Source organism: Syngnathus acus, chromosome 10 (genome assembly GCF_901709675.1).
Source record: "Syngnathus acus chromosome 10, fSynAcu1.2, whole genome shotgun sequence".
NCBI lineage: Eukaryota > Metazoa > Chordata > Actinopteri > Syngnathiformes > Syngnathidae > Syngnathus > Syngnathus acus.
The window spans coordinates 25641776-25668184 of NC_051095.1; the positions used below are offsets into that span (position 1 = coordinate 25641776).

General features: G+C 44.2%; 1 long non-coding RNA gene across 1 annotated transcript; it reads left to right on the plus strand.

Annotated features, from left to right (window-relative positions):
- Nucleotides 1-515: 515 nt before the first annotated feature.
- Nucleotides 516-25827, plus strand: LOC119129570. Its single transcript, XR_005099266.1, has 4 exons — nucleotides 516-632; nucleotides 5315-5321; nucleotides 12453-12462; nucleotides 25817-25827. It is a non-coding gene; the product is annotated as an uncharacterized LOC119129570 (long non-coding RNA).
- The last annotated feature ends 582 nt before the right edge of the window (nucleotides 25828-26409 follow it).

The window sequence follows — 26409 nt, forward strand, 5'->3', positions numbered from 1 at the left end:
TAAAGCAATAAGCGTGAATAACAGTAAGCGAGAAAAACAAAAAGCGAGAAAACAAAAAGCGCGAAAAACTGTGAATGTTGAATGTGCCATTAAGAATGAATGGGGGAAATTTCGTCGTAAATGTACGAATTTTGCAAAAACAGTAAATTTTTTTAACAAAAAAAATATACGCAAGCGTCGCGTGAATTTTTGTAACGCGTGAAAATGGGAACGGGTTGAATTGGTTGAAAAATGTAGAAGTTAGAGCAAATGTCCAATCCCCATAGAGAATGAATGGGAATTAAAAAAAACAAATTGCACCAAAATGTTTTAAAATTTAAAACGAAACAAAAACTACGGGTTCAAGAGGTTCACTTTGGAGTTCAAAAGTTGAAACGGGTTGAATCGGACAAAAATTGTCAAAGTTAGAGCAAATGTTGAATCCCCACGGAGAATGAATGGGAATTTTAAAAAAAATTGCACCAATTATTTTTGAAATTTGGAGCGAAACAAAAACTATGGGTTTAAGAGGTTCACTTTGGTTTTGGTTTGGTTTATTGTTTATCACATATTATTACAGCAATAACAGTGCAAGGAGGGAGACGAAGCCTAGGGCTTGTAGAGAGCTCCACTCCTGTTATATATACAACAAAGTGCTGTGTAGTCAAATGTCACTCAAGTGTTTGAAAAATATAAATAAATAAACAAAAGCATAACAAGCTAAATATGAGGAATTAATATTCCTCATATTTATATATGCATATATACAAATGTGTATACCGTTTTTTTCCGTGTATAATGCGCAAAATTTAACTAATTTATTGTCCTAAAATCTGGGGTGCGCATTATACATGGGTACAAATTTTTTTTTTTTTTTTTTTTTTTAATTTTTTTTTTTTTTTTTTTTTTTTTTTTTAAGAAAATCATGGTACAACAAAACCAACAACAGGACTGACCGACAATAGTGTGTTTGTACTGTGCTCTGGTCATTTCGTCAAAGAAGGGATAATAGTCCTCTTCTCTTCTTGACTGACAATGAATGTGATAGTTTAATACAATCAGCAAATAACAAAATGCGTATTACAGGTAATATTTTATTTCACAACACTTTGCCATGTTCCTTTCGTCTCTGCTGTTCACTTCAAACACGCTCCATACGAACGCAATGCTCTCGTATCAGACGCTTGCTCGATCACCTGCTCGTTTGCTGTCACAATGTACCCTACACAAATCCGAAACATTTGTTGCGGCTCCGAGTCACGACGAGGGGCAAGTTTTGGTTTCCAAGGGTGTTTTTATTCCTCTTCAACGTCTCTCCCATACAGAGCCGCCTTTTTCACATGTCCGCACGTCACTTTCCTCTCTTTTCATCTGATTGCGGTGGTGCCTTTACGGGCAGTCGGAGAAATCAACGCCAACAAAAAAAAATACATCCAGCCTAGTTAAGACCATACCAAAGACTATAAAAATGGGACCCATTGCCTCCCTGCGTGTGTGACGATCATTGGGACTTAAAAAAAAAAAAAAAAAAAAAAAAAAAAAAAAAAAAATTGGGTGCGTATTATACATGGGTACAGGCTTTTTTCCAGCATCCACATGCCATTTTTAGGGTGCGTATTATACATGGGGGCGCATTATACACGGAAAAAAACGGTATATACATACATAAACAGATACACTGTACAAAATAAGAAACAAGCGAAACAAAATAAACACTTAGCGATGTTTAAGCAATCAAAGAGACACCAGGTAGGAATAACTAAAAGGGAACATAAGAACTGCAAACAGAAAATAAAAAAACAAGGAAGAATCAGAGTATAAATTGTGGTTTAAGTAGATGTACTTAGTATGGATCAGCTGAGTGCAGTGGAGTAATTATGGTAGGATCATGAGTGGAGAAGATGGTGTTTCAGGTGATTTCTAAAAGCTTTGGAGTTCTAAAGTTGAAACGGGTTGAATCGGTCAAAAACTATAAAAGTTAGAACAAATGTTTAATTTAGGGCACTTCTGGTTTTGTTTAGGGCACTTCTGGTTGAATCAAGCTCACTTCCGGTTCATTTGGGGCACTTCCGGTTTGTTTGGGGCCACTTCCGGTTTAGTTGAGGTCACTTCACTTCCGGTTTAGTTGATGTCACTTCCGGTTTATCTGAGGCACTTACGGTTCAAAATATGTCACTTCCGGTTTGATTTGGGGCACTTCCGGTTCACTGCCTGTCGAAATTGGGCCACTTCCGGTTCACTTCATGCTCATGTTGGGGCACTTCCTGTTCATTTTGGGGCACTTCCTGTCTGTTTTGGTTCACTTCCGGTTCATTCTGAGTTCATTCAGGGGCATTTCAGGGTCAATCCAAGATGGCCGCCACACTGTGGAAGTGGGGGTGAAGGGGTGAATTGTGTAAGGATGGTCTAAGTGGGGGTGAAGGGGGTGAATATGGTAAGCATATACGCGCCCCAGAGCGAGCCACAGAAATGAAACTCGTCCGAATGGGAACGCGCACGTGAGCCAGCGGTCATGATCGGTTGCAAGCGCATCTCCTCCGTCCCTTCCCAGTTCACGTGCACACAGGTGTCTGTTTGCAAGATAAGGTGACACAGACACTTCCTCATTCAAATGTCCACACACCAAGGACTAAGGTGACGCTAAAATCAGAGACTGAAAGGCTTACACAAATGGTTAGTGCGGCTAAACAAACAACATGTTTGCTCGACCCTCTTCCAGCCAAACTACTTAAAGAATTATTTCATATTTTAGGACCGTCTGTCTTAAATATAATCAAGCTGTCTGTCTCCTCTGGGATAGTACCAACAGCCTTCAAAACCGCTATCATTAAACCGTTGCTTAAGCGACCAAATCTTGACCCGGACTGTCTCAGTAATTATAGGCCAGTTTCAAACCTCCCATTTATAGCAAAACTTCTTGAAAAAGTAGTAGCACAGCAGCTTATTGATTACATGGTCGCCAATAATCGATATGACTCTTTTCAGTCTGGTTTTAGAGCTAATCATTCCACTGAGACAGCACTTGCTAAAGTGACTAACGATCTCCTCATAGCTATGGATTCAAACACTTCATCTGTACTGTTACTACTCGATCTTAGTGCTGCCTTCGACACTGTAGACTTTGATATTTTATTAGGGCGTCTTAAAAGTTGTGTTGGTATTTCAGGGTCAGCACTAGGCTGGTTCCATTCCTATCTATCAAATAGGACGCACCGAGTGGTCCATGGCAATGCGTCCTCTGAGCTCTATAATGTTACGTGTGGTGTCCCACAGGGATCGGTTCTCGGACCAATTTTATTTAATATTTATATGATCCCGCTTGGGGACATAATACGTAAATATAATATTAGTTTTCAATGCTACGCGGATGACACCCAATTATATATGCCGTTATCGATGACAGATCCGCGTGATTGTTGTAATCTTGAGGCATGCCTTGCGGAGATCAAGCAATGGATGTCTCTCAACTTCCTTCGTCTTAACCCAGATAAAACTGAGATGTTGATAATTGGTCCAACTCGTTTTCAACACTTGTTCAAGGAAACCGCTATAACTATAGATAACCGTACTATCACTCAGAGCGATACTGTAACTAATCTCGGGGTAATGTTTGACCAAACTCTCTCCTTTCAAAAGCACATTAAGAATATAACCAGAATTGCGTTCTTTCACCTTCGTAATATTGCAAAGATTCGTCCGATCCTCTCGACCGGTGATGCGGAAACTATTATACATGCGTTCGTCACGTCGCGCCTGGACTACTGTAATGTACTATTCTCTGGTCTTCCTAAGTCCCGCATCAAAAGTCTACAGTTAGTACAAAATGCTGCTGCAAGGCTGCTCTCACGGACAAGAAAATTTGATCACATTACCCCAATATTAGCCAACTTACATTGGCTCCCGGTCCATTTAAGATGTGACTTCAAGGTTCTTCTATTAACCTATAAATCACTGCATGGCTTAGCGCCTTCGTATCTCGTCGACCTAGTTGTTCCTTATGTTCCGTCTCGTAACCTTCGTTCGCAAAACGCTACCCTTTTAGCGACACCGAGGGCCAAGAAAGTGTCTGCAGGGTCTAGAGCATTTTCTATCCGGGCTCCAGAGCTTTGGAATGCCCTCCCAATGGATATTAGGACTGCTACCTCAGTAGAAACATTTAAGACACGTTTAAAGACACATTTCTATGACATGGCCTTTAACTAACTTGGAGTGGCCGATTCGGCCGGAGTTTGTTTTGTTTTCTCTCCCCCCCCCCTCCCCGGCCGGGGAGGTGGTTAGGTGGCACCCAAGCTGACAGCGGCTATCTGGATTCTTGTGGGCTAATTCGGGTTGGGGGAACTGCAGCTCAACCTCCACAGCCAGGATAGTAGAGGGCTCCTCCGGCGGCCCTTCGCTCTGACTTGGACATCCACTTTTGATTTTCATATTATGTATTATTTGTGCCCTCTCTGCATCCATTACAACCTGGTGATCCTGAAAGGGGGATCCTTCCATCTGTGGTCCCTTCTCAAGGTTTCTCATTTTCCCCGGGCAGGGGTTTTGAGTTTTTCCTTGCCCTTTTGGGAGCTTAAGATCAGGGGATGCTTTGAGAATAATTGTCAATTTTTGTCTATGTGAAGCCCTTTGAGACTGCTTGTGATTTAGGGCTATACAAATAAACTTGACTTGACTTGACTAGACGCTGCACAGGGATAGGCAAAAAAATAAAATAAAAAAATACGGACTACTGTGAGAGCTGTCTACTTCGTACTAACTCTACAAACTACTGCGCGTCCGCGACGCCCATTCACAGTGATCGCAAACAACAAAAAACACTATGGATTATTATTATGTGATTTTGAGGTAATTTGTGTATGAAATTGAAATAAAAAAGATAAAATGGAGAATGATTTAATTTGGATTAAAATTCTGACATGATGCTACCTTGTCACGATTTGTCCCCGGTTGCTTTATTATGTCTGTTACCATGGTTTTTGTTCACGTCGCCCCTCCCCTCCTGTGTCACCTCAATCAATGTAACCACAGTCACCTGCCTCTTGTTACCTGTTTTGTATTTAAGTCCTGTCTGCCCCTCACTCCCCATCGGATCATTGTTGTCGTCAGTGCCGGCTCTACGCAGGGGCAAGAGGGGGCAACGCCCCCTCAAACAGATGTCCTGCCCCCTCGAATCAAACTTTTAGAAGTGAAAAATCCGCTGATAGAAACACACGTTAATCAGCCCCCTCTCTTCTCTCATGTCGGTGCAGTGTGTGTCCTCACACAGCCTGCTGTCAGGACTCCGCGCCCCTCCGTAAACATCCAATCACTGTGAGTATGCAAATGAGGCAAGACGCAGCCAGAGAGTGTCAAGTTACAGTCAGCGCGGTAGGAGTTGGAAGAAGCAGTAAAAACTCCACCAATCTCGTCGTAATGACCCGTGATATAACTAATGATTAACGACAACTCAAATAATAGTTAATATAACATTCATATTATATGTTCCCCCCCCCTGAGAGGGGGGTTTGCGTTCCTCAGTGACCCTAAGAGCAATACCAGCAGAAGCTTTAATCTTCAGGTGGGACACCCAAGCTGGACAGGTCTTAGTGTAGAGGCCTGACAGAGTGCAATCCACTTCTCCAGGTTGAGATCTGGACACACAGCTAACAACTGCCGTGAAGAAAACACTAACAGTGTTAAAAATGTGTAAAAAAAAAAAAAAAAAAAAAAGAACATGCCCCCTTCACATTTCTGACTGCCCCCTCTAATGTGCATTCCTAGAACCGGCCCTGGTTGTCGTCATGTCTTGATGTCTTCACGTCTGTAGTCTTCTTGTCTCACGTCTCGGTCAGTCAGTCCAGTTATTGTTTTGTTAAGTTGTGTCAGTTTGCCTTTTGAGTTTGCTCAATAAACCCTGGTCCAAGCTGCATTTGGTCGCCCTGCTCCATTCCGATCCATGACAAACCTGGGCTGTTTACAGCAGTCGAAACACCAATATCACATGTATGTTTGAGTCAGTCCAACAAAATTTTTTCAGGTCTCAAAAGTAGGACATGTCCGGGAAAAAGACCATGTTCGGCCACCCTAAATGACCCAAACTATCAATTACCTTTGAGCTTAAAAATAAAAAGTTCATAATTGTCCATATCTGGTGCTCATGTACGTATATTGGGGCATGTCTGTTACCGTCTCAAATTTTTAAAATGAATCCATGCATGAATACAGAGGTTTGATATGACCCTGGTCTGTCTTTGTTGGTACAAGCATGTGACAATGTGTGTGTGTGTGTGCGTGTGTGTGTGCGTGCGTGTGTGTGGAGAAAGTTTTGTTATCCTCTAGTATTTTTAATTAGACCCCACTTTCCATTTCTATTAGCATAGAAATGGACTAAATTATGCAGACTGTCTCTCTTCACGAGATAATGAAGTCAGTTTGATGAGGGCTAAATGCATGAATGAATAAATATACAATGTAAAAATCGGTTAATATACTGCAGGACGAAGGTCTCTGTTGTTAAAGTCACGTGGAACAAAATAAGTTTCATTTGTTGTTGGTTATCTAAGTGGGAGATAACCTCCAATTATAATTCCAATGGGACACAGTCAATGGCTCACCTCGTTATAATTCGTGCGTTATAAATATGTGAGGTTGCTTGGAATCGTCACATCATATTTGGGAAAGTCCTGGACATCAACTGACTTACTAACCTTACTAACATCGTGTTGCTAACTTTCATGAAAATTGAACATTTAGTTCACTTTTTATTATGCTATCATTAGGAAGGGTAATGACAGTGTTGTGATAATGATACAGCTAATAGACAATTTGACAGGTTGAGCCACGCCCCCTTTTCTTGTCTTCCGGGTTAGAGCAACGCTGGCGTCAGGATTGTTGACTGCCGCTTCTACCCCGAACCGTGTCCGCTATTTGTTTGTCCCCTGTCTGTTTTGTGTTTCCCGTTTTAAGTGTGCCCGTTTTTTCTTTTCTTTTTCTCGCCTTTTCACCTGCCCACCGCGTATCTCTGGAGCTCTGCTCGCACCTCTCTGTTCCCGCTCCCAATGACTACGAGCTACGCTAGCCAGCTAGCCAACCCACCACCGGACCCTCCTACCTCCCGGCTCTGAGCCTGTAGCTGCTTGCTCTTGGCTTGGCAAACGGCTTCAACCCAACTTTCTGGCCACTTGGCCGGCGTCCTCGGGGGGAGCACCCGCTCGCTGCGAGCTCGCCGGTCGTGGCTCGGCTGTGTGCCGCCATGACACACTGGGGCGTGCCGTTTGCACGGGTACAGTCGGGATTGACCAACACCACCACCCACTCCACCAACATCACGACTCGGTCCACTGCTGCTTCCATGCATTTCACTGCCTACCAACTTCTAGCTAACCAGCTACTAGTCATTTCTACCATTTTATCTGGATAATTCCCAGCTGCTGTCACGTCTCATCTCCTCCATGAATTATCACTTCTGCTACTCCGGGCTTCCATTCCACCAACTTCTCGTCCATTTGTCTACACTGCTGCTGATCTTCATCATCTCAACAATAATCAACGTCTCCCTGCTGCTGCTGCCTCAGCTGCCAGCAAGGCTGGGATCCTCCGCCGTCGCCGCTACATCCACCGTAGCTCCGGACTATCTTTTAACCGACATTTCCCTGATGGCTCACCCATCCCCTCTTTCTGGACTACCTCTCGCCCCCCAGTCACCCCCACCTCCCGTACTGTCAACCTCAACAATCTCCGCTCCCCCACCCCCGCTCCTTCATCCATCTCCCTCGCGCTGCTGAACTGTCGCTCCCTCTCCAACAAATCACTAGTTATTTTCGAACTACTATTGGACAATAATTTGGATCTGCTCCTTCTCTGTGAAACATGGCAACAGCCCCTGGACTATTTTACTCTCAACCAAGCCACTCCGTCCAACTACAGCTACATCGCCAAACCCCGCCTCTCTGGGCGAGGAGGTGGTATTGCTGTCCTCCATAAGCGGTCCCTACCCATCACTGAATTGGACCTCAACCTCCCATCTATTTCATCCTTTGAATATCTCGCTTTTTCCCTCCCCAACTCTACAACTGCTGTTCTTATCTACCGCCCACCAAAGTCACATCCGTCTTTTCTTTCTGAACTCTCTGAACTCCTCACCGTCGTATCCTCAGTCTCCTATCGCCTCCTACTCATCTGTGACTTCAACATCCACATCGACCAGCCAACTGCTCCACTGACGTCTGACTTCATCTCCCTTCTGGACTGCTTTCATCTCACCCAGCATATCAACTTCCCCACCCACACCAAAGGCCACACCCTGGATATAGTATGCTCCTCCTTTCCACTCACATCCAACCCCCGTCCTCTCACCTTTCCACTGTCAGATCATCTCTGCATCCTCTTCTCCGCCCCTCTACCCTCGCCTCATAATTCCACAAAACGCACCATCTCCTACCGCAACATCAAGACTGTAAACCCAATCACGTTTGCCAGCTCTTATCCTCTGCCCTTCCCTCCGACCCCATTTCTTCCTCCCCTGATGACCTTGCCACCATGCTCAACAACATCCTTTCTGACTCCCTTGATTCCCTAGCCCCCTGGAAAACTTCCTCTGTTACATTCACTAACTCTGCCCCTTGGTACACCCCGGAACTCCGCTCCATGAAACAAACTGGCCGTCAACTCATACGCATCCACAAAAGAACCCGCCTCACCGTCCATGCCGAAACCTTCAAACAACACATCTCCTCCTATCGTGATGCTCTTCTTGCTGCCAAATCTGCTTGCTTCTCATCTCTCATTAATAACACCAACCGGAACCCCCGCATACTGTTCTCCACCGTCAACAAATTGCTCCAGCCACCGGCCACCAAGCCACCCTCCTCACCCGCCCTCTGTAACTCCTTCCTTGTCAACTTTAACAACAAAATCGGCCAAATCAACAGTTCTCTGACCGACACCATCAATAACTCCTCCTCCCCCACCTCCCCTGATCTCCTGCCCCCCCTTCCTGACCTCCCGCCCTTCCCCTCTCTCACTGCCTTCTCCCTTGTCGACTCCTCCACCATCCTAGACATCATTACCGCATCCAAGACAACCACCTGCTCTCTCGACCCTCTTCCAACGACCTTAACTAAGGCCTGCCTCCCTGTCCTCCTCCCTCACCTCACCACCCTTTTTAATTAGTATCTATCCCTTGGCCACTTTCCCACTGTCTATAAATTTGCAGCCATCACCCCCATCCTCAAAAAGCCCACCTTGGACCCACTCAACCTCTCCAACTACCGTCCCATCTCCAACCTTTCATTCCTTTCCAAAACCCTTGAACGCATTGTCTCCGCCCAACTCCACACCCATCTCCAGTCCAACAACCTCTATGAACCCTTACAGTCCGGATTCTGCGCCAACTAGGTGTTGAGGGCACTACACTCGACTGGCTCACCTCCTATCTCACCAACAGAAACCAGTTCATCTCTCTCTCCGGTCACACATCCATCCTCTCCCCAGTTACACAAGGGGTCCCCCAAGGCTCAGTTCTTGGCCCCCTCCTATTCATCTGTTACCTCTTTCCCCTTGGTACTGTCATCCGCAAACTCAATCTGGACTTCCACTGCTACGCTGATGACACCCAGATCTATATACGTACCACACCAACCCGTAACCCTTCCCTCACCCACTTTGAAACCTGCATCTCTCCAATAAAAACATGGCTGACCCACAACTTTCTCAAACTCAACAGTGACAAAACAGAGCTCCTCCTCATAAGCACTAAATCCTCCCTTAATAAAACTGGATCCATCACACTCACCATTGACTCCTCAAACATCACTCCCTCCCCTCTGGCACGCAACCTTGGTGTTATTTTTGACCCCACACTGTCCTTCCACCCTCATGTTAGCTCAGTTGTCAAGACCTCCTACTTCCACCTCCGACGCATCGCCAAAATCCGGCACTGCCTCTCTCTCCCTGCCGCTGAATCCCTCATCCACGCCTTCATCTCATCCCGGCTTGACTACTGCAACTCCCTTCTCACTGGAATCACTGCTCACTCACTCCATAGACTTCAACTAGTCCAAAACTCTGCTGCCCGCCTCCTTACCCACACCCGGTCCCGTGAACACATCACTCCTGTTCTCCACTCTCTTCACTGGCTCCCCATTAAGGAGCGTATCATCTTCAAGATACTCCTCCTCACCTTCAAAGCCCTTCACCACCTGGCTCCCACTTACCTATCCGACCTCCTTGTCCCCTACTGCCCCAACCGTCCCCTCCGATCCTCCAATACTTCACGTCTGACAGTCCCAAAATCTAAACTCAAATCCTTCGGTGACAGAGCCTTCTCCTGCACATCACCCCGACTCTGGAACTCTCTCCCTCAGTCTGTCTGTGACTCACCCACACTCCCCATATTTAAGTCCCGTCTAAAAACTTACCTCTTCTCTCAAGCTCATGACCTCCCCTACCCATAACTGGTTTCCTCTTCTTAATTTTATCTGATTGTTTCTTCCCCGTCCCCCTCCCACTCCCCTCATGTATGTCTTTGCCTTGTTCCCTGTAAGCGTCTTTGGGTTATTGAAAAGCGCTATACAAATTTAATGAATTATTATTATTATTATTATTATTATTAATGCAAGAGGGAATAAACCGGACCTTTACCGATCCATTTTTGAAATTATGATTGTTATTTTATAAATATACTGATCCATCCATTCTGTTTGCACAGATGCCCACATGTGGCGGTGTGTGGTACGACGTAAAAGCTGCATCAACGCCAAGTTCAGCGAAAGAGGATCCTCAAGTCAAGTCAAGTCAAGTCAAGTCAAGTCAAGTTTATTTGTATAGCCCTAAATCACAAGCAGTCTCAAAGGGCTTCACATAGACAAAAATTGACAATTATTCTCAAAGCATCCCCTGATCTTAAGCTCCCAGAAGGGCAAGGAAAAACTCAAAAACCCCTGCCAGGGGAAAATGAGAAACCTTGAGAAAGGACCACAGATGGAAGGATCCCCCTTTCAGGATCACCAGGTTGAAATGGATGCAGAGAGGGCACAAATAATACATAATATGAAAATCAAAAAAAGTGGATGTCCAAGTCAGAGCGAGGGGCTGCCGGGGGAGCCCTCTACTATCCTGGCAGTGTCTTCGAGGAGGTTGAGCTGCAGTTCCCCCAACCTGAATTGGCCCACGAGAATCCAGATAGCCGCTGTCAGCTTGGGTGCCACCTAACCACCTCCCCGGCCGGGGAGGGGGGGGAGAGAAAACAAAACAAACTCCGGCCGAATCGGCCACTAAAGGTTAGTTAAAGGCCATGTCATAGAAATGTGTCTTTAAACGTGTCTTAAATGTTTCTACTGAGGTAGCAGTCCTAATATCCATTGGTAGGGCATTCCAAAGCTCTGGAGCCCGGATAGAAAATGCTCTAGACCCTGCAGACATTTTCTTGGCCCTCGGTGTCGCTAAAAGGGTAGTGTTTTGCGAACGAAGGTTACGAGACGGAACATAAGGAACAACTAGGTCGACGAGATATGAAGGCGCTAAGCCATGCAGTGATTTATAGGTTAATAGAAGAACCTTGAAGTCACATCTTAAATGGACCGGGAGCCAATGTAAGTTGGCTAATATTGGGGTAATGTGATCAAATTTTCTTGTCCGTGAGAGCAGCCTTGCAGCAGCATTTTGTACTAACTGTCGACTTTTGATGCGGGACTTAGGAAGACCAGAGAATAGTACATTACAGTAGTCCAGGCGCGACGTGACGAACGCATGTATAATAGTTTCCGCATCACCGGTCGAGAGGATCGGACGAATCTTTGCAATATTACGAAGGTGAAAAAACGCAATTCTGGTTATATTCTTAATGTGCTTTTGAAAGGAGAGAGTTTGGTCAAACATTACCCCGAGATTAGTTACAGTATCGCTCTGAGTGATAGTACGGTTATCTATAGTTATAGCGGTTTCCTTGAACAAGTGTTGAAAACGAGTTGGACCAATTATCAACATCTCAGTTTTATCTGGGTTAAGACGAAGGAAGTTGAGAGACATCCATTGCTTGATCTCCGCAAGGCATGCCTCAAGATTACAACAATCCCGCGGATCTGTCATCGATAACGGCATATATAATTGGGTGTCATCCGCGTAGCATTGAAAACTAATATTATATTTACGTATTATGTCCCCAAGCGGAATCATATAAATATTAAATAGAATTGGTTCGAGAACCGATCCCTGTGGGACACCACACGTAACATTATAGAGCTCCGAGGACGCATTGCCATGGACCACTCGGTGCGTCCTATTTGATAGATAGGAATGGAACCAGCCTAGTGCTGACCCTGAAATACCAACACAACTTTTAAGACGCCCTAATAAAATATCGAAGTCTACAGTGTCGAAGGCAGCAGTAGGATCGAGTAGTAACAGTACAGATGAAGTGTTTGAATCCATAGCTATGAGGAGATCGTTAGTCACTTTAGCAAGTGCTGTCTCAGTGGAATGATTAGCTCTAAAACCAGACTGAAAAGAGTCATATCGATTATTGGCGACCATGTAATCAATAAGCTGCTGTGCTACTACTTTTTCAAGAAGTTTTGCTATGAATGGGAGGTTTGAAACTGGCCTATAATTACTGAGACAGTCCGGGTCAAGATTTGGTCGCTTAAGTAACGGTTTAATGATAGCGGTTTTAAAGGCTGTTGGCACTATCCCAGAGGAGACAGACAGATTGTTTATATTTAAGACAGACGGTCCTAAAATTTGAAATAATTCTTTAAGTAGTTTGGCTGGAAGAGGGTCGAGTAAACATGTTGTTTGTTTAGCCGCACTAACCAATTGTGTAAGCCTTTCAAGGGACACGCTATTAAAAGTTGAGAGGGTTGTTGCATGATCATCAGCGTTGGTAAACGGCGGGCTCGACCGAGCGATTGGAATGGTATTCTTGATCTCGTCCCTAATGGATTCAATCTTTTGAGCAAAACATTTCATGAACTCGTCAGCTGAGTGGAAGGAACTATCGGGGGTCGGCTGGCGTAGAGTCAGCTTTGCCACTGTATCAAATAGGTGTTTCGGATTGTTTTTATTGAGATTAATAACTTGCGAAAAATACCGAGTTTTTGCTAAGATAAGCGCATCTTTATATTTCAGGAGGCTATCCTGCCATGCCTGATGGAAAACCTCAAGTTTGGTTAGACGCCATCTGCGCTCATCCTTTCTACATAATTGCTTAAGCGTACGCGTTTCATCTGTGAACCACGGAGTAGGCAATCTACGGCGAGTTTTCAGACGTAACGGCGCCACAGAGTCAATGGCATTTAACAATGTCGCATTGAATTCATTTGTAAGATTATCAACAGAGCCGGTGTATGCGGGAAATATAGCGGTTGCCGGCGACAGTAACTCAGATAGCGCAGTTGCAGTCATGGAGTTAAAATTACGGCTCCTATAATTCCGATTGCTCTCTTGTCTTTGACAAGGAACTAGAATTTCAAATTTTATTAAGTAATGATCAGACAAAACAGTAGTGTATGGCAGTACTGCTATATTTGAGGTTGCAAGTCCTCGGGATAATACCAGATCTGTGGTATTTCCATTCTTATGCGTTGCTGCCTGTACGGCTTGCGTAAAACCAAACGTATCAGTTAAAGTCTGAAACGCCGAAGTAAGTGGCTCTGACGGTAAATTCATGTGGATGTTGAAATCGCCCATGATAATTATATTATCCGCATTGGTTACTAGATCAGCCACGAATTCTGAAAATTCATCCAGGAATCCAGAGTAAGCCCCGGGTGGACGGTAAATAACAGCAAGATAAAATGACGGTAAAGCGGTGGATCGGACAGTGAGAACTTCAAATGTTTTAAATACGTTGATCGAACGAGGCCTAAGTCTAAGCTCGGAATTCGAGATGAGGGCGAAACCCCCACCCTTTTTTCGAGGACGCGCCACATGCGAGCTCACAAAATTTGGAGGCGAGGCCTCGTTAAGCGGCAGCAGTTCATTAGCTTTTAACCAGGTCTCGCAGAGACCAAAAACGTTTAGATTATGTTCCGTGATGAGGTCATTAACGAGAACTGCTTTTGTATGAAGCGATCTAATATTCATAAAACCGAGTTTAAGTGTAATCGGTCGATCAGGGTGCGTATCTATCGAAGGATATTTAAACGAGATGCGAGTAAGATTGTGTTCTCTAGGCCTGACATCACCTCTCGAATGTTTGTTAGCGCGGCGGGACGATACGACCGTGGGAATCTGATAGTAAATATTTGTTACACATGTAAAATTATCTGAAACAGGCACCGTTTCATCAGCAAAACCGGTCGGGGTGGAGTGATTGGATTTGTCTACTACCCCAGTAGAAAGTGTGTTTATGTGTACTGTAGCACTATTCAAACTGTCACGCTCTAGTCTACACGAGGAGCTATGTGCATGCTGGAAGTCTAGCCTAGCGCTAGTTAACTTTAGCTTAACAGACTCCAAACCCATCCCTGACAGGTGGTCTAATCACCTGTGCCCCGGCCTGCTCTAAAGTGACCTGTCATGTGTGGCTCAAACAGTAATCTATATTCCTAGAAAGAGTGAAGGCGCCTTCACGGTTAGGGTGAAGGCCGTCCTTCCTCAGCAGGTCGGGGCGGCCCCAGAAGGAGGGCCAGTTATCTATAAAATACAGTCCCTGCTTTTTACAGAACCCAGCCATCCATCGATTAAGGGAGACTAATCTACTAAACCTCTCATCAGTGCCTCTCCCAGGCAGGGGGCCAGAGACAAATACTCGATGCCGACTCATCTTTCTGGCGAGATCACAAGTCCTCGCTATGTTTCTCTTTGTGATCTCCGATTGGCTCACCCTAACATCATTGGAGCCGACGTGTATCACTATGTCCGAGTAGCTAGTGTTGTTGGAACTACGCTGTTGACTAGACCTATTGCGAGTCAGCTCCCTAAGATTAGCTTCTATGTCGGGTGCTCTGCCCCCAGGAATACACATTACCGTGGCTGGATTTTTAAGCGTAATATTTCGGGTAATGGAGTCACCTATGACCAAAGTGCGAGGGCCAGTAGACCGAGATGACTTTGGACGGCTATGCGTCTTACCTGGCTCATCGCGATTAGCAAGCCGCTTGGGGCTAATGCTAACTGGGCTAGCGGGCTGACTACAGTCCGCGTCTGTATCCACCACATCTACTGTTATCGCGCAATTCTGCTCTAACTGGCGGACACGTCCCTCTAGCAGGGACAACCTCTCTAAGAGAAGGGTGCAGTTGGTGCACGAAGCCGTACAAACCTCTTGATCCGCAGCCATACTTTGTGTCCGATGATCGACGGTAGACAAACGGCCACGAAGCCTCCGCTCTCCCAGGCACTCCGGCTGCGAAGTAAAAAAGATCGAACAGTGTAATAAAAAGATTCAAACTTACTTTAGAGTCAGGGAGATGAGTTCCACGCTGGAGAAAACAAAATCGTCCAAGCCTGAAAAGTATTGGGAGTCTGCGCTGAGAAGGAAGAGGGCGTCCGGCAGAGAACCCGGAAGCGGTTCTGTGCCCCAAGTCGCCGCCCGAGTGCGGTTCTGTGCCCCGAGTCACCGCCCGAGTGCGGTTCAGTTCCCCAAGTCGCCGCTCGAGTGCGGTGCGGTTCGGTTCCCCTCGTCGCCGCCCGAGTGCGGTTCGGTTCCCCTCGTCGCCGCCCGAGTGCGGTTCTGTGCCCCAAGTCGCCGCCCGAGTGCGGTTCTGTGCCCCAAGTCGCCGTCGTGCGCGGTTCAGGCTATTTCAGAGACCAGTAGGGTCGTCTGGACTGGTGCGCTGGAGGTTTAAATTTAGTGTAAGTTTATTTGTGTCAAACCAACTCTGTAATTTTTCCACTTCAATACCCACAGTATCCAGTAGTTGATCCAGGTCATCCCTGCAGGTTTGTGTCATCTGCAAAAACTACGGCCTTGAGTAACCTGGAGACCTTGCACATATCATTGACATACAAAATAAATAACAAGGGGCCTAATATTGAGCCCTGAGGAACCCCACACTTTACCTGCTTTAGTTTTGATTTACAGTCCATAAGTTGCACACATTGATTCCTGTTTGATAAATAACTGTTTAACCAAGTGAGTGACATACCTTGTATCCCATATCTTTCAAGTTTTGTTAACAGTATTTCATAATTTACAGTATCAAAAGCTTTCTTAAGATCCAACACCTACATCATATTGTTTATTTTTAATAGCTGTTGTTATTTCAGCTACGAAATCTAACAAAGCTAGTGTGGTGGTCCTATTTTTTTTTTAAATCCATACTGTTGGTCACACAGAATATTTTGTTTTGTAATAAAATCATCAAGCCTTTTATAAAATATTTTTTCTAATATTTTGGAGAATTATGGGAGTAGAGATATTGGCCTGTAATTTGAAAATATGTGTTTGTCCCCAGCTTTATATATATATATATATATATATATAATTTTAGCAGTTTTCATTTCACTCGGAAAAACACCAGTTGTCAAAGATTGGTTGCAGATATGTGTAAGGGGTTTCACCACACATTCAATAATATTTTTAACAAGTGACATATGTATCTATCCCATTACAGTCAGTTGACTTTTTACCTTTAAATTCTCTAACAATTTCTATTATTTCCTTCTCATTCGTTCCCCTTAGAACCATACTTTCGGCTATGGGTACATCCTTAATTAGGTCACTTGTACTACCTTTTTTTGCTACTTCCTCTGCCAAAAGTAGGCCCAATACCAACATTGTAATCATTAAACTCCTCTGCAATCATAGTAAGATCATTTATAGTTATGTTATTACTGTTTACAAAGTAAGAAGGATATCCTGGCTTTCCAGTTCTGTTTTTAATAATCTCATTTCACACTTTCCATGTTATTATTATGTTACTCTTGTTTTCCTCCAGTATCTTGCTATAGTAGTTCCTTTTACTGTTTCTCATTATTTTAATCAATTTGTTTTTGTAGGTCTTATATTTTAATTCAGCTTCCTTTGTTCTTATCTTTAAGAAATCTTTGTATGATAAGGTTTTTCTTCTTGCAAGCGTTGAAGATTCCCTTTGTTAGCCATGGTTTTTCCACAGAATTTAGTTTAACTGCTTTCTTTACAAGAGGACAGTTTTCATCATAAAGTTCGGATACAATGGCCATGAATGTGTTATAAGCTTCATTTACATCACCCACATATACCTTTTTCCAGTCTTGTTTTAAAATATCATTTTTGAATGAGTTGATTGAATTACCAGAGTTCATTCTACACATTTTAAAAGTCATAGCATCCTTTTTTTTCTTTGTACAGTTCTGGATCACTGCAAACACTGGCAGGTGGTCGCTTGAATCATTTATTATCAGTCCAGTTTTTATTTTATTTTCAATTACATTTGTAAATATATTATCAATTATTGTGGCACTATGAGATGTGATTCTAGTCGGACAGGTTATTGCGGGGTAGAGACTCATACTATACATTAAGTTAATAAATTCTGTTACTGGAGTCAGCTGAAGTGGGCTCAATAGATCTATATTATTATCGCCACAGACATAGACCATTTTCGAATTGATTTTTCTTTCATACATTCCTGATAATAGTTCACTAAATGTCTCAATACATGAACCTGGACATCTGTATACACAGCTTACCAGAATGTTTTTAGATGATTCCATTTCTATTTCAACAGTAATACATTCCATGATATTATCTATTGCTTGAGACATACTTCTTACTATCTTACACTTATAGTTTTTATCTATGAATAGAGCAACTCCTCCACATATTTTTACCTTCCTATTTAATGTATAACTCTCATACCCCTCTATGTCAATCTTTTCAGACTGATCATCCTTTAACCAGGTTTCAGATATTGCAATTACAGTAAACGGATTATTCATATCTTTTAAACATTGTTTGATCTTAGAGATGTTTGCTTTCAAGCTCCTACTATTAAAATGTATAATTGATATTGCTCTATTTGTTGTTACATTCTTGTTAAATTGCTCTACAGTATAGTATTTACAGTTCCTTTGAGTGTAGTTGATAAAGAAGTTATTCACAGGATCAATATTGTTCTCTATGTCAGTGTTTCCCGCAGTGTTTCACACTGGTGTGCCGTGAGAGATGTTCAGCTGTGCCGTGGGAAATTGTCCAACATTAATTACGGAGCGCATTGTAAACAGGTTGGCCAAACCACTGGTCAGTTAGCACAAGGCCTGGTCAGCCACTTGCTAATTGTGCATGCGGGGCAAATCGGAGAATCTTGAGGTTTCATGTTGTGTGCCGACACATACTCAGTTTATGTGTGTGTTGCTGTGTGCTTTTACTAACAGTGACACTATGACGGCTGTGGTGCGTTTTCGGTCCGATGGAAATCAGAGCAGGTAGTTCAATGGGAGAACCTGGATTGTTCATTTTTCACCAACATAAAATACACAGTCAAGTCGAGACACCTCGACTGTGATAGATTTTTTCCAATGAAAAGGTGTGCCGTGAATGAAAAAAGGTTGGGAAACACTGCTCTATGTCATATCCCTTATGTTCAGTGAAATCAAATGTTTTCAAATCAAGTTCTTCATTTTCAGTTATCAGTGCTTGTTTGTTAAACACACCAGTTGGAGAAGAAAGGCATTTGTCAATACTGTTCATGGTGGGATGATAATTTCACCAAGTTTTTACTTTCCATGATCTAAAAGTACCACAACCTTAGGTTCAACAGAATGATGTACAGGTTACTGGTCTCCTTCGTACCTCTTAAGTAGCTCTATGGCACTGATGCAGAAACCATGAGAACTTTCTGCTGCCCCAACAGGTTTGATGAACACCTTACAACCAGCAGTCCAAGTGGACTGTATTTTACCATTTTTCTTAAGAGCTCTTGCTTTCTTAGCTATTTCACCATTTTTCTTGGTGAGGTGTTCATTAATGTACACGTTCGTGCCTTTTAGTTTTCTACCTTGTTTGAGCAGATTTATCTTATTTTTCCTGTTTGTAAATCGGACAATTATAGATGGTATGACAGGCTTGCCATTTAGACTCTTGGTTGGCAGAGTGTGCATGCCTCAATATTGACAATGTAAATGACGATGTCTTTACTCTGGAGGAAAGTTTTTACCTGCTCCTCGGTTGTCTCCTCATGTTCAGGATTGTCCTCAGAAGCAAGGCCTTTCACAGCCGTGGTTTGATCTTTAAACCTGTGATGATGACATCGTTCATTCTTGAATACTGCTCCAAATTGTCTAATCCAGTGGTTCCCAAACTTTTGCAGGCTGGCGCCCCCTTTGGCTCCCCAGTGAATTCCTAGCGCCCCCCCCCCCCCCCCCCCCGGCATATTTTCGCGGACCGGCATTTATATAAATAAATAATACATTTATATAAATAAATAAATAATACATTTATAATATTACCATTACGTTGAATTAGTGGGAGCACTGAGTTTGTTTTCAGAAACGAGCCGGTCCCATCTAGACGTAATCGGAGACAATGACACCCGAAGTGATTTAAGGTTTGTCTTTTATTGCAGGATGCTTGGTCTCCATGTGTTGAAGCAGTTTTGAATGCTTGACTGCCTGGTTAGTTAGCCTGTCGCCACATATTAGCTTTGCGGGTTCGACTGGGGAAACATGTCACGTGACCGGGACGAGTGTCTTGACCTGAATTAATTGATCGTCGATAAAAAAAAAAATTCTGTGCGGCTTGGCGGCCCGGTACCAAGTGACCCACGGACCGGTACCGGTCCGCGGCCCGGTGGTTGGGGACCACTGCCCTAACCAGCTCAACACAACACAACACGGCACGTTCTGGCGAGTCCCCAATTTCATGTTGACTTGAACTCAAGATGATGTTGACCGCCAGAATGCGGTTTTTATTATAAGATAAAATTCTGAACATTACAAGCTTGAAATTACAAACCTGAGCTTTTGCTTTTGTAGTCTATGCTGTCGGATCTGACTGGGCCAGAGCGGCGTGTTGTGTACAAATCGACTGCCGCCCCCCTACCGCCCCTTTCTTCCTCACCGCCCCCCCAGATCTTTCCACCGCCCCCAGGGGGGCGGTACCGCCCACTTTGGGAACCACTGGTCTAATCCATAGGTGTCAAACTCAAGGCCCGGGGGCCAGATGCGGCCCGTCACATCATATGATGTGGCCCGCGAAGACAAATTTTGCATCAACTTTGTGTCATTACTAAAATTATAAATTGTCTTCACTTTTTCAAAACAAAAATATTGATAGCAATTTTTATTACAATTCATATTTTTAAAACATATGAACAGTTTTGACTAGTCTCCGATTTCAAAACTAGTTATTCATCAGTTTGCCGTGTAGCCTATACTGTAAATGATATAAGGTGTTGACAGTCATAATGGCCCTCCGTGGGAAACTATGACTACAATGCGGCCCGCGACAAAAATGAGTTTGATTAGACTCTAATCTATTTTCCAGGCTGACAATTTTCTTATTTTGTTCAATGTTTAATTGTTTGAGCTGCTTCACCTCTCCCATCAGCTCTGTAATAATTGCCTGTTGCTTCATTATGGTTTCCAGATTTAAAGACATCACTTCCATTGATAACTTCAGCTCCTCCATGTCCTTCTGAAGCACTTTCATGGCCATCCCGGTTGTCAATCTATACCTGATGGTAGCTCTCCTCCTGGGGCTGGAGGTGCTATCCCACTCAGCCTGGTGACAGATCGCCTCCTGGGGCGGCTAGTGGTGCTAGCCCACTGGGCCTGGTGGTGGCTGTCCTCCTGGGCCTGGCGATGGTAGTCTACTGGGCCTGGTGGTGGCTGTCCTCTTGGGGCTGGTGTTGCTAGCTTACTGGGCCTGATGTTAGCTCTCTTCCAGGGGCTGGTTGTGCTAGCACACTGGGCCTGATGATAGCTCTCCTCCTGGGGCTGGTGGTGTTAGCCTACTCTGTCTGTTCACAGGGTTTTTGGCTAAAGCGATTGTTCCCTGGTTATCCTCATACACTACAGTTTGTGTGTATTTGTAGTCATCAATGTATTTCAACAGCTGTTCTAAGTATATGCACTCCTGCATAGTAGAGGCCAGAGCCATGTATTCTACCTCACATGTTGAAAGTGCCACTGTGGGCTGTTCCTTAGTTTTCCATGAGACTAAAGCATTGTTGTTACTTAGGCTTATACAGTAACCTGTGGTGCTGCGTCTGTCTGTGACATCAGCTGCCCAGTCTGCATCACTATAGGCCACTAGGCCTAGGTTCTCACTGTCGTTTTTCCTGAAACACAACTCTTTGTTTGTAGTTCCTCTGAGGTATCTGAAAACGTGTTTCACAGTTATCCACTGTTCCTCTGTTGGCTCACAAAAGTACTGTGATAAGGAGAGGTTTGATCCTACTCAGTTTCAAGAAAGTATCGTACAAGGCTTGAATCACCTCAGATGTTAGCTGAACAGTGAGAAAATGTCACTGTCAAGTGGACACCAGCTGAAGAGCTGTCACCGCTGTGTCCTCGGTCAAGTCCTTAGTTTGACTGGACTGCCTTGTAGCACAGACAGTGTGAAAGCACAAGTCTGGACGTGTACATGTTGTTAAATATATGAGACTGCCAACTGCCTCTCTATACATTTTGGCATCATCCATCTTAACAGAATCTTCAGTATAACACAATTTTTGGTCACAAGCAGTTTCCCTTGGCTTGCAGTTTTCCATTTTGAATGTTTCCAAAATCTTGTGTACATATGTTTCCTGTGACATTTTCACACATCCATCAGATATTTTGAAATCGATACCCACAAAATGCTTAAGCTGACCTAGATCTTTCATCTTGAATTTTCCTGAAAGCATCATTTTGACATCCTTCATTATTTTCTAATTACTGTCTGAAATGATCAAATCATCTACCCAGATTATCAAAATCACCTTTCCTTGTCTGGTCTCCTTTGCATACACTTTTGTCTGCTGGGTTTTGTGTGAAACTATTTTCCGTTAGGCATTCGTGTAGAACCCTATTCCAGTTACGGCCAGATTGTTTTAGACCGTACAAAGATTTTTCCAGCTTCCACACGAGACCTTCCCCTTCTTCATAGCCTTCTGGTTGATCTGTGTAGATCTCGTAATCAATTGGGGCACGTAAGTAAGCCGTTTTTACATCCATTTGATGGATTAGCATATACTCCTGGACTGCTTTCTGTATCATTACTCTCACACTGGTTAAATTTGCTGTTGGAGAGAATGTTTCACCATAATCTATCCCCTTCGTTTGACTGTAACCTTTTGCCACAAATCGTGCTTTGAATTAGTCTTTACCTTACATGTCAGTCTTTACAGCATAGACCCATTTTCCCCCCACTGTTTTTGTGCCCTTCGGCAGAGTACCGTATTTTCCACACTATTAGGAGCACTTAAAAACTTAAAATTTACTCAAAAACCCACAGTGCGCCTTATAATGCAGAGCGCCTTATATATATGGATCAATTGATGAATTTGTTGATCCATACTGGTTGTACACAGCGCTCTGCCAAAATGTTTCAGTACGTTTTAGTACGACTAGTAAATTACAAGGTCGCATCGCTTCCCAGCATCACGGCAACCGTGGTCAGGGGGCGTTGTACCCGAGAGGGTATTTCATTTCAAAATAGGCTGTTCCATTAATGTTTTCGAGTACGTTTACGGATCAATATCCAACGGAATCATAAATAAGCAGCACCAATGTGTTAAATCAGTCTTTAGTCGGTTCCGATCACTTTTATGGGAGAGAGTTTGAGAAACGTTATTGTTTACAGGGGGCTGCCACGACACTTTGCTGAGGCTCATGGGAGTCTGCGAGCTGAGGCTCATCGGAGTTTGCGGGTGGCTAATGCTATAATGATAGCTGCTATACGCACGAGGCTATTTCCTTTCAAAATAGGCTGTTCCGTTAATGTTTCGAGTAAATTTACGGATCGATATGGAAGGGAAACATAAGTAAGCAGTACCAATGTGTTAGATCGAACTTTAGTAAGTTCCGCTCATTTTATATATATATACTATATCTACTATAGTAGGTTCCGATCATTATATAGGAGTTAGTTTGAGAAACGCGATTGTTTACAGGGGGCTCATTGGTTATTGGCTAGTGGATGCATACCGCAACCCTAATCAACCTCAGTTTGTTGCAGTATAGCTTCTATTTTATGCGCCTTTTAATCCGGTGCGCCCTATATATGAAATAATTTCTAAAATAAAAAATTCAATGAGGGTGCACTTTATAATCCAGTGCGCTTTATGGTGCGAAAAATACGGTAGTTAGAGTAAATGTGTTGCTTTTTTTGACTATTTCTTCATCCATAGCTTTAACCCATTGTTTTGAGTTAGCTGATCTCATTGCTTCTGCGTATGTGTTTGGGATACCACACATTGCTCTATAGCAGTTATCATTTGTGAGATTAACCTCATCACTATCATCGCTGTCTGTTACGAAATCTTTTAAGTGACTGAGCTTTCTCCTCTCTCTTACAGGATATCTCCCACTGACAGGTTCACTACTTGTCTCTTTTTGATCATATACATCAGATGTACCACCTTGTGGATTTTTGTCTTTTACACTTGACTCCTGAGATGTTTCCCTGTTCTCGTTAGCCTCTTGTGTACTTCTGTCCTCCCTAGGGTGTCTCCATCTGCCCTCATCGTTTGGTTCTATGGTAACCGTCTGTGTCTGTTTCTCCGCATTTTCTACATAAATTTGACTGTACATAAATTTGACTGTCTGTGTTTCTGAACCTTCTCAGTGTCTGGGTGGTAAACCAAGTATGCAGGGCTGTTTTTGTCATACCCTACAAAAAGTCCTACATCACACCTTGAGTCCAGTTTGCCCTTGTTTTGTTTGTATGTGCAACACTCAGACCCAATTTTTTGCATTTTGGACAAGTCTGTTATTTTAGCTGTTAACATCTGGTAAGGGGTTTTCCCTGTACGCTTGTTAAAACATCTGTTTCTCGCTATGGCTGCTGTTTGAACTGCATAGTTCCATAGACATTTATGTAGATTACGTTCAACTAGCATGCATCTGCCCATCTCAAAAAGTGTACGCCAGCCCCTTTCAGCGGTCCCGTTTTGGTGGGGTGAGTATGGCGCTGATGTCTCATGTCTGATACAGTTCTTCCTCAACAGAGTTTGAAACTCTCTGCACATAAATTCTGTACCATTGTCTGACCTTATACACTTTACTTTTCCCTAAGGTGCTGTATCCGCTAAGAACTTTTCAGTTGCCTGCACAGTATGATTTTTTGCTTTAAGAAAGTATACAAACACTGCGTTTGAATAGTCATCTGTGAATGAGTGCACATATTTGTAACCATCAATAGAATCTTTAACAATTGGACCTGCTAGGTCTGTATGCACCATTTGTAAAGAAGCCTCTCCTCTTGTATCAGGGTTTCTATTTCGGGTTTGTGCAAACTTTCCCTGGAAACATACTTTACACTTGTCAAGGAAGGAATGGAGCAGGGCGACCCAATGCAGCTTAGACCAGGGATTATTGGAGGAACTCAAAAATAGACTCGGAGAAGCTCGACTCGGGACAAGAGTAACTGAACAAAAAGATAAAGGCAGGAACGACAACGACAGACGAGAACAATCTGACAGGGGTGTGACACGCAGACAGGACTTATACACGCGACAGGTAACGAGAGGAAGGTGACTGTGATTAGTTCATAGATTGAGAGACACAGGAAGGGAGGGGCGAGCATACAGACACTGACAACACTCTTAATAATAATAATAATAATTCATTAAATTTGTATAGCGCTTTTCAAAAACCCAAAGACACTTACAGGGAACAAGGCAAAGACATACATGAGGGGAGGGGGACGGGGAAGAAACAATCGGATAAAATTAAGAAGAGGAAACCAGTTATGGGTAGGGGAGGTCATGAGCTTGGGAGAAGAGGTAAGTTTTTAAACGGGACTTAAATATGGGGAGTGTGGGTGAGTCACAGACAGACTGAGGGAGAGAGTTCCAGAGTCGGGGTGATGTGCAGGAGAAGGCTCTGTCACCGAAGGATTTGAGTTTAGATTTCGGGACTGTCAGACGTGAAGTATTGGAGGATCGGAGGGGACGGTTGGGGCAGTAGGGGACAAGGAGGTCGGATAGGTAAGTGGGAGCCAGGTGGTGAAGGGCTTTGAAGGTGAGGAGGAGTATCTTGAAGATGATACGCTCCTTAATGGGGAGCCAGTGAAGAGAGTGGAGAACAGGAGTGATGTGTTCACGGGACCGGGTGTGGGTAAGGAGGCGGGCAGCAGAGTTTTGGACTAGTTGAAGTCTATGCAGTGAGTGAGCAGTGATTCCAGTGAGAAGGGAGTTGCAGTAGTCAAGCCGGGATGAGATGAAGGCGTGGATGAGAGATTCAGCGGCAGGGAGAGAAAGGCAGTGCCGGATTTTGGCGATGCGTCGGAGGTGGAAGTAGGAGGTCTTGACAACTGAGCTAACATGAGGTTGAAAGGACAGTGTGGGGTCAAAAATAACGCCAAGGTTGCGTGCCAGAGGGGAGGGAGTGATGTTTGAGGAGTCAATGGTGAGTGTGATGGATCCAGTTTTATTAAGGGAGGATTTAGTGCCTATGAGGAGGAGCTCTGTTTTGTCACTGTTGAGTTTGAGAAAGTTGTGGGTCAGCCATGCTTTTATTGTAGAGACGCAGGTTTCAAAATGGGTGAGGGAAGGGTTACGGGTTGGTGTCGTACGTATATAGATCTGGGTGTCATCAGCGTAGCAGTGAAAGTCCAGATTGAGTTTGCGGATGACAGTACCAAGGGGAAAGAGGTAACAGATGAATAGGAGGGGGCCAAGAACTGAGCCTTGGGGGACCCCTTGTGTAACTGGGGAGAGGATGGATGTGTGACCGGAGAGAGAGATGAACTGGTTTCTGTTGGTGAGGTAGGAGGTGAGCCAGTCGAGTGCAGTGCCCTCAACACCTAGTCGGCGCAGCCTTTGGAGGAGGATGGAATGGTTCACAGTGTCAAAGGCTGCGCTAAGGTCAAGTAGTAGTAGGATGTTGAGGGCACCAGAGTCTGCAGAAATGAGGAGATCGTTGGTGACTTTAACTAGAGCTGTTTCAGTGCTGTGAAGTGGGCGGAATCCGGACTGGAAGGGTTCATAGAGGTTGTTGGACTGGAGATGGGTGTGGAGTTGGGCGGAGACAATGCGTTCGAGGGTTTTGGAAAGGAATGAAAGGTTGGAGATGGGACGGTAGTTGGAGAGGTTGAGTGGGTCCAAGGTGGGCTTTTTGAGGATTGGGGTGATGGCTGCAAGTTTATAGACAGTGGGAAAGTGGCCAAGGGATAGAGACTGATTAAAAAGGGTGGTGAGGTGGGGGAGGAGGACAGGGAGGCAGGCCTTAGTTAAGGTCGTTGGAAGAGGGTCGAGAGAGCAGGTGGTTGTCTTGGATGAGGTAATGATGTCTAGGATAGTGGAGGAGTCGACAAGGGAGAAGGCAGTGGGAGAGGGGAAGGGCGGGAGGTCAGGAAGGGGGGGCAGGAGGACAGGGGAGGTGGGG